Genomic DNA, 9,299 nt, shown 5'->3' with positions numbered 1-9,299 from the left:
AAGCTATAGTTTACGTGGCGTATACTATACATTTTCAGCATTGGCAGTGAATTTTGGAACACATCCAAGATATCTGTCCATTGGGTATTTAATGGCATTTAAAAAAAGAAAGCGCTATTGAAAAATAGAAAGAAGTGCAACAGAAAGTCAGTTATGTGATTGCTAAGCTATAGATTATGTTGTGTATATTATAACAAAAATGCACCTAGAGTTATCTAATTCCGCCCAGAGTGAACTGTTTAGTTATTCATCATTTTCGTTGAAATTGAGTCTCGTTTATGATAGAAATGTATTTGGAGGGAAAAATAAAATAGTGTTATGCACAGTTATGCAAGAGACTTATTAAAGAAAGTAAAAAAGCGGTGTCCAGTTTTCAGTGAATAGTGAGAAAATTAATTATTAATGAAAAAAGTAATATAACGAAATAAGTTTATATAGGGTGTTAAAAAAACTATTCAACATATATATGATAGATAGTACATATCATATTGAGTAAAAAAACTTTAGTGAACATAAAATCAAAAGCTCAATCCTTTCTGAGATATAAAACATATGAGATATATAAACATTTTTATATGTTAGCATCATGAATGATTTACTGACTTCTACGTGTCGCATGCAATGTTTACCTTAGTGTTTATAAACTGCGTTCTGTATGTATGTCTTCATTCAATTTCGATACATACTTTATATGCTAAACATATACGGAAATGAAAGGACATATGGAATACCTTCTGTAAATATAGTAAGTCATTCATGATGCTAACATATTGAGAGTACAAATTAGTTCGGTCCGTTCTTTTGTGCACTTATTTCAAAATAAAATGAATGAACAGATCAATTAAAGTATTGTCCATCGCTGCCTATTACTTTTTCTCATCTCTCAGACAATTTTCGAATTCCATCTCGAAAAAATGACTCGTCTTTGGAGGCGATCCAATTTTGGAGCTAATTTTCAATTTCTGCAAAAGAAGTAAACCGGTGACTTGCTACATCCTTCGGAACAACCAGAAGGAATAATCAGAAGGAGCAATGTCCGGAGAATACAGCGGTAAAACATCCCAATATTTGAACGTTTCTAAATATTTTTTTATGACTTTAGCGATATGAGGCCGAGCATTGTCATGAAGAAAAATAACTTTATCATGTCTTTGCTTGTATTCCGGCCGTTTTTCTCGCAATGCATGGCTCAAACGAATTGTAACCGACACCGATCCTCCGTAATGGAATCGCCAGATTTCAGCAGCTCATAATAAACAAGATCCTTTTGGTCCCACCAGATACATGATCTTCGAACCATGAATGTTCGGCCGAGGTGTTGATATTGAGGTCGATAGCAACGATTGATCGAACTTAACGCAGTATTTTTTTTCTTGGGATTGTCATAGAATATCCACTTCTCATCTTCAGTCACAATCCGATGCAAAAAATCTTTTCTTTGTTGTCTTTGAATCAGCTGTTCGCAAGTAAAAAATCGCTTTTCAATGTCTCTCGGTTTCAGTTCAAGGCACTCAATTTCCTTGTTTTTGAATCATTCCCATGGCTCTCAATCGTACAGAAACGGCTTGTTGAGTTGACTCCTAATGATTCTGCAAGCTCCTCTTACGTTTGACTCTGATCGTCTTCGAGTAATGCTTCTAATTCTTTGTTTTCGAATTTTTTTGGCTGTCCAGAGCGAGGCTTGTCTTCAACGCTGAAATCTCCATCCTTGAAACGTCGAAAAAAAACCATTCCCTACATGATATATCAGTTGGATCAGTGTCACCATAAACTGCGACAAGCATTCGATGGGCTTCAGCCGCACTTTTCTTCCAATTAAAGCAGAAAATCAAAACCTCCCGCAAATGCTGCTTGGTTAACACTCCAAAATCAACTGTCAACAAAAATCTTTAGTGAATAGGTTAAAAATTCAATTTTCTGAGATATAAACATTTTTGTATTGGGAGTACAAATTAGTTCGGTCCGTTTCCCTAAAGATAGCTCCAACTGTTGTGAAATGGTTCATAGTGACAGCTGATTTTGGCGGTTTCAGAGAGGTTAAACATCTGCTAATAATATTCAGTTTATATCGCTTTGAGTTTTATACACAAACCTTGATTTGATTGTAACATTGATTTTTACTGTGTTTGAAATGTCGAATTTTGTATTAACGAATTTTGTATTAAAGAGAAAAGATTTTTTGCATCGGATTGTGACTGGAGATGAGAAGTGGCTATTCTATGACAACCCCAAGAAGAAAAAATAAGCTCGGTCAATCGTTGCCATCAACCTCAACAACATCAACCTTAATTCCACGGCCAAACATTTATGGTTCAGATCATGCTCTGTATCTGATGGAATCAAAAGGATCTTGTTTACTATGAGCTGCTGAAACCTGGCGATTCATTATGGGCGATCGGTATCGGCTACAATTGATTCGTTTGAGCCATTGCAAGAAAAACGGCCGAAATATGAGCAAAGACATGATAAAGTTATTCTTCTTCAACGTTCGGCTTCATGTCGCTAAAGTCGTAAAAAAATATTTGGAAATGCTCAAATGGGATTTTACCGCATCCTCCGTATTCTCTGGATATTGCTTCTTCTGATTTCTGGTTGTTCCGAAGGATACAGCAAGTCAGTTCTTTCGCAGAAATCGAAAATTGGCTCCAAAATTGGATCGCCTCCAAAAACGAGTCATTTTTTTCGAGATGGAATTCGAAAATTGCCTGAGAGATGGGAAAAAGTAGTAGGCAGCGATGGACAATACTTTAATTGATCTGTTCATTCATTTTGAAATAAATGCAAAAAAGCGGACCGAACTAATTTGTACTCCTAATACTTATCCCAATTAGTATAGTGTCTACTTAGTATAGTGTCTACTATCTACTATATAAATGCTGAATGGTTTTTTTTAACACCCTATATTATACATTTTTAGTGTACAGTTATAATTGCGTATATACATATTAGTAAAACATATTATTTGTAATGTCTTTTAAAATAACCTGTTTTTCTAATACAAAGATATTTTTATTATTGTGTACAAATGTACTTTTTATTCATTAATTTTATTAATTAGTACAGTTTAATTTATTAATGTATTAATTAGTATGTTTTTAAATCAGCCTCACCTTGCAGAACTTCTCGAAATGATATAATACTATTTCTGCCGCGCGACAAAAGTTGGATTGAATTCAACTCTTGTCGCGCGGTGGAAATTGTATATTTATTATTTCCGAGTAAGCCAGATGTTGATTGGCTGTCGCGCCAATTTCCGCCGCGCGACAAGCATTGCCGCGTTCTATGTGCAGGAGCCAATAGTATCTCTAGACCGAGTATTATCAGAAATTTCAGGAGTAGGGGTAGCCCTCATTTAGAAAAGCCCTCATTCTACTCGATCCATGTGCGTTCTCTCTTTTGCGCATGCATATAAAGTGTACCTCTGTGAGAGAGGGGATGGAAAGAGAAAACGAGGAACTGAAATGTAAGGGGCTCCGCACAATAAAAAAAACAGGGAATAGAGAACAGAGAATAAAAATTTCAATCTATCAGAATGTATTGTGGAATACATAATTTCTGATAGGTTGAAATTCTTATTCTCTGTTCCCTGTTCCTTTTATTGTGCGCAGCCCCTAGCAGCTTACAGTCAGATCGATGAAAAGAGTCTATATGTTCTGTGAGAGTCTCATGATGATTGCAAATTAGAACGGACATATTTCGTCTCGGAATTGTTGTTAGGTTAGCCCGCCGAGCTTCTTTGTGCTTTCGATCTCCTCTCTTAGAGGTACACTTTATACGCAGGCGCGAAACGAGAGAGAACGCATGTGGATCATAAGATTTCGAGGACAGTAAAAAATGTTGATGAGTATCATTCAAGAAGTATCAACACTTTATTGTTCTCGAAATCTTACTCACATTGAATTTTTTTGCGTTTTGGCTCCGGAGCTCAATTTGGACAAGCCTGGTTTAAAAATTAAATATGTATAATAATTATCAATTATATACTGAGAAAAAATGAAGTCAATTTTAATTTTATTTTTAAATATTTAGTTCAATTCCGTCAACTAAATATTTATTAAAATTGGCTATTTTTTCGTGGCATATAAAATATAAATATACAGGGTATATATCTCATAAGATGGGTACGAACCACATTGGGGGCGGAGAATGGATCAAAGGGAACAAAAAATTCTTATACTATTTTGAGATACTCGCTATAGATATATTTTCGAATTAGAAAAGGAAATGTCTAAGCTAATATGCGATTAAGCCGCGCCGCGCGAATTCGTAGGACGGCCCACTCGAGCGGCGGCGGTGGCGGCGCGCAGGGAGAGAGAAGTAACGCTTCGTTGCCTAGCACAGCCTGGCATGGCGATTCTATGTGTTTCGCCGCATCGCGCCTACATTATCCAAAAATGTTATTTTAGTTTCCTTATACATTTTTTATCATTATAAATCGCGTTATTTAGCACGATTAAATACGTTTTAATACGTTTTAATTATAGATATGTTAAGCGATGTAATTAATTAGAGCATTATACAAAGCGTATGTTGATCGTCGCGATACCTTTTCGCTTGCTTTATTATACGATGTTTCTATTTAATTACGCTTCGAGACACACTTCGTCGCATCGTTTTATGCTGTATTTAGTTGGAGTTTTATTTTTTGACATGTTAATGCATGTACATTGAAATTATAGTATAAGCTCGCGTAGAGCCCAAATTCGAACCTCCATTTACCATGCTTTATTTCTGTGATCGTACGGGAACTGCTCCTTCGAAAAACTATGAATACCTATAATGCTAGTGGATGTATAGTTGTAACATATCTATTCAAAGATGTTGTGAAAGAGGCGGAACATATAAAAAAAATATAATTAATGTTAAATATAGTAGTAATGTACAAATAATAACTTGTTTTTAATAATATTATTAATATAAATTATTAATAAAAAATTAGTAAAATAATAGTTTTATTAGCTGAAATAATACTAATTGCTCTAATGATATATATTTGGTGTGGGAAAAAGTTCGTGGCATTTTTTTAATGCCATCTAAAACGCCACGAATTTTTTTATTACTAATATATATATATATATATATATATATATATATATTATATTGGGTATGGGAAAAAGCGTAGCGATTTTTTAGTAAAGTGTTTTTCTTAGAATATTGAAATCAATATATTTAAACCAAATATGCTCCATTATTTTCTAGAATATTTTGGGGCAGAGCCAAAATTCATCGCGATAGAACTTCTGTGGTTTCTGACCGAAAAACTTCTTCAAGTGATTTTCACAGGCCTCTTTTGAAGCTAGCTTTACACCATTAGGAGAGTTCTACAGAAGCCTAAACAAATGATAGTCTGAGAGTACTATGTCAGGAGTACTATGGAGGGTACTATGTCAGTACGGTGGATGTATTAAAACTTCCCAGCCAAGCTCTCGCAATTTTTGCCGAATCATCAAAGATGTGTGTGGTCGTGATGGAAGACACCTCTCCTATTGATTAATTCCGCTTTCTTTCAATTGCTTGTTGTAATCTCTGCAATTGTTCACAATAGAGTTCGGAATTAATTGTTTGATTGGACGATAACAGCTCATAGTGAACGATTCCCTTCCAGTCCCACCACATACATAACATCACCTTCTTCCTCGTCAATCCAGGTTTTGCGATTGCTTGCGCCTTCTCTCCTTTCTTTATGCACGATCTTTTTCTAGCTGGATTGTCGTAGGTGATCCATTTTCATCACCAGTTATCATTCTCTTCAAAAATGGCTCAATTTCATTCCGTTTCAGTAGCGTATCACAAATTAATTCGGTCCATCATGTTCCTAACACTCAACTCGTGAGAAATCCAAACATCGAGCTTCTTTCAGCTTTGTGAAAATGATTTAAAACTGTTTTATGGTCGATGCCTAGTTCCCTGGCAATCTCCACAGTGCTCACATGCTTATCACGCTCGACTTTTACCATGATTTCATCGGACTTTTCAGTGATTGGTTGACCGGAGCGAGGTTCATCTTTCACATCGAAATTTCCAGCACGAAAGCGAGCGAACCATTTCCGTGCTGCTGATTTTAATAGAGTATCTTCACCGTAAATAGCGCAAATTTTTTCAAAAGCCTGTGCAGCATTCTTGTCTTTATCGTAGTGATACTGCAAAATGTAGTGAATTTTTTCCTTATTTATTTTCATTTTCAAAATAAAATAACTTTTGATTCACTTCATCGATTTCAATCTTTTTCGGCTCAAAACAAAGGTTAAAATGTCACTTTTTAAACGCACGTATAGTGTTGCCGATATGATTAGTAGTTGGCGACTGCTGAGCATTTAATGCCATCTAGCGGGAAAAACGCTACAAACTTTTTCCCACACCCAATATATATTACCTTGATCAAAAAGTTCCCGGAATTCATTCAGAAAATTCAAATACAAGTTTTATTCATCAAAAGTGATATTGTCTCCTTCAAAGTACTCCCCACTCGACTGCAATGCTTATGTCAGTGCTTGATCCAGCTCTCGAAACATTTCTCTATTGTCGGTATAGCCATCAGAGCCGTCTTCGATTTTTCCATTACCTCTTTTCGGTTGTTAAAACGCGTTCTCTGTAATGGTTTTTTGACTCGATCGAACAGAAAAAAATCGTAGGGAGCCATATCAAGTGAATTCGATGGCTGTTGGATAATATTCGTTTTCGTCCTTGGTCAAAATTCACGGATAATGATGACACTGTGCGACGGTGCGTTATCATAGTGCAAAATCCACTCCATTTTTAAAACTGTAAAAAATCGAAAATATATGCAGAGGTAGATGTACTCAAGACGGCGTAACTTTTACAAATGTCGAGCTATGGTATAAGCTATGGATAAAATTTGGTGGAAATGTCAATGATAGATGTGGCAACCTAACCAAAAAAACAGAACTCAAATCAGCTAACTCAGAGCATTATCTGATGGTAATTCCGGGAATTTTTTGATCAAAGTGGTATATATATATATATATTATTTTTTTTTATTCTAATAAATTTTTATACCAAACATTACAATTACTGGAAGTAATTCTATGTTACGTCATATGTCGTGATATACTACTATAGTAGTAACACTCCTGGCTCAGCACACTGTTGCGTATCAGTAGTAATACTACTGCAATAGCAGTAACATTAGTATAGTAGTATTATATTTTTATACTTCCAAATGATATTGGAAATTTGTATGATAGACCAACATTTAAATTTCATTAATTTAAAAATCGAAATCGTTTCGATATTGATTCAAGTTAGAATTAGATTCTAATTAGACTTTGATAAAATCGATGATATTTTTCCTTGATTTCGTGCTCAGTTATGGTAAGAGACAGCTAATAGGTAGTCAGCATTTATGATAAGAGACATTATTCCTTGAAATTCTTCAATACAAAAGTGACGTAATAAGATTATATTAAATAAATGTAATAAGATTATATTAAACGACATAAAAAGATGATATGACGTAATAAGATTATATTAAATAAACCACAAATAAACCATTAAATAAACCACAAATAAAAAAAATGTTATTCAGCAGGAGCAGAACAATAAAATAAGAGATTCAAAGAATTACTAGAAAAAATGTAGAATTTACCGACATGTAAAAAATGTTCTGTAAAAAATGTCCATATAAAAAAATTCCATAATTTTCTAAAAAGTTATAAAATTATTTATAAATTCTGAAAAATTTTGAGAAAGCTTTTATAATTAGAGTGATATTGCAATTGTTGAAATAAAATTAAAAAAAATGTCGATTCGAAAATATTCAAAATATAATTATGTATCACAAATTTATACCAAAAATATTTAAAATATATCAAACTCTCATTGCACTCTCTACATACATAATTTTTTATCACTCGAAAATGTTGAAATATCGATGCAAGTTTCGAATCGACAACGACGTCGTTTCGAGGAACTATTTCTGATTGGGATCCTGCGTAATTCCATTCTTCTTCAAGAATTTGTCGAAGTTTTCACAGTGACTGAGGAGTAGGTACATAATTTCGTACTTTTCTACCAAGATTGTCCCATAAGTGTTCGATGGGATTTAAGTCTGAGTTTGCTGACCAATCGAGTTGATTTATATCAACTTTATTAAAGAAGTCAAGCACTCGCAATATGTGGTCGAGCATTATTTTGCATACTCTTTAAATCTGAATTAGTGAATAATTACTAATTACCCATTGGCACTTGGCATAATCAGTGAAGTTCATCTAAAAAAGGAAGAATTTGAGTATTATATAATTAAAATACTGATATTTGACATATTAATTTCAATCTTCCAATATCACATTCATTGAATTTAAATACAAAAATTTAATTAGATCATAATAAAGATTAGTTAGGTTAGGAATCTCACATTTAATTCACTGATGCAATGGCATACTTGACATCAGTGATTATACACTGATTTAGATTTAGAGAGTAAATACGAAATTTTCTCCAATGAAGGATGCATATGGAATAACATAATGGAGTGAGTATACAGCTGCGTTCATGTTGTTATTGAAAAAATGCAGATTAGTACCATATGATAAGCATTTGCTGAAATTCCTGCCCAAATCATTACAAAATCCATTGTAACTATATCTCTCACTTACAGTACAATCTGCAAATCATTCTCCTCTGTGACAATAAACTCATTCTCGGTCATCTGGAGAATAGAGACAAAAACGAGATTCATCACTAAAAAGTACTTTGCTTTTATGTAAGTCCAGTCCCTGTTCAATTGCAAAATTGAGTCGAGCTACGCGATGGTGACGTGTAAGCAAAAGTACAGCTACTGACCTACGCAAAAACAAACTTTGTTCCTTTAATCTTCTCCGAATGGTGTTAGCGTATACATTAGTGCGAACATTCCTTAAATTATTTTGAATTTTAACAGTTGTTCGATGCCTATCTCTTAATGAATTTAAAATAATAAATCGATCATTATCGATACATCGAGGGCGTTCCGAAAGGCCTTCTCTGAAAAGAATTAGTGTCTAAGTATCTGACATAAGCACATTGCACAGTTGATACTGATCAAGTCTTCAGCAACACATCTTCAACTTTCTGTCATCTTCAATTAAAGCAATAACTTGAGCAGCCATTTCAGACTTTATCGTCATAATCAAACATTTTCTAAAAAAGGAAGAGTCGCGCAAGATAGCTTTTATCGGACGCTTTTTACTTCAACATGAAAGAATTAATTATGAATTGAATTGAATAGTATTAAAAGGAGTCAATGTGACCTTTACAATGATCAAAACGGAACAAGTCGTCGTGGTTTGATTTAATATTTT

This window comes from Atta cephalotes (genome assembly GCF_000143395.1).
Source record: "Atta cephalotes unplaced genomic scaffold scaffold00014, whole genome shotgun sequence".
NCBI lineage: Eukaryota > Metazoa > Arthropoda > Insecta > Hymenoptera > Formicidae > Atta > Atta cephalotes.
Note: the sequence above shows the minus strand (reverse complement) of the source record.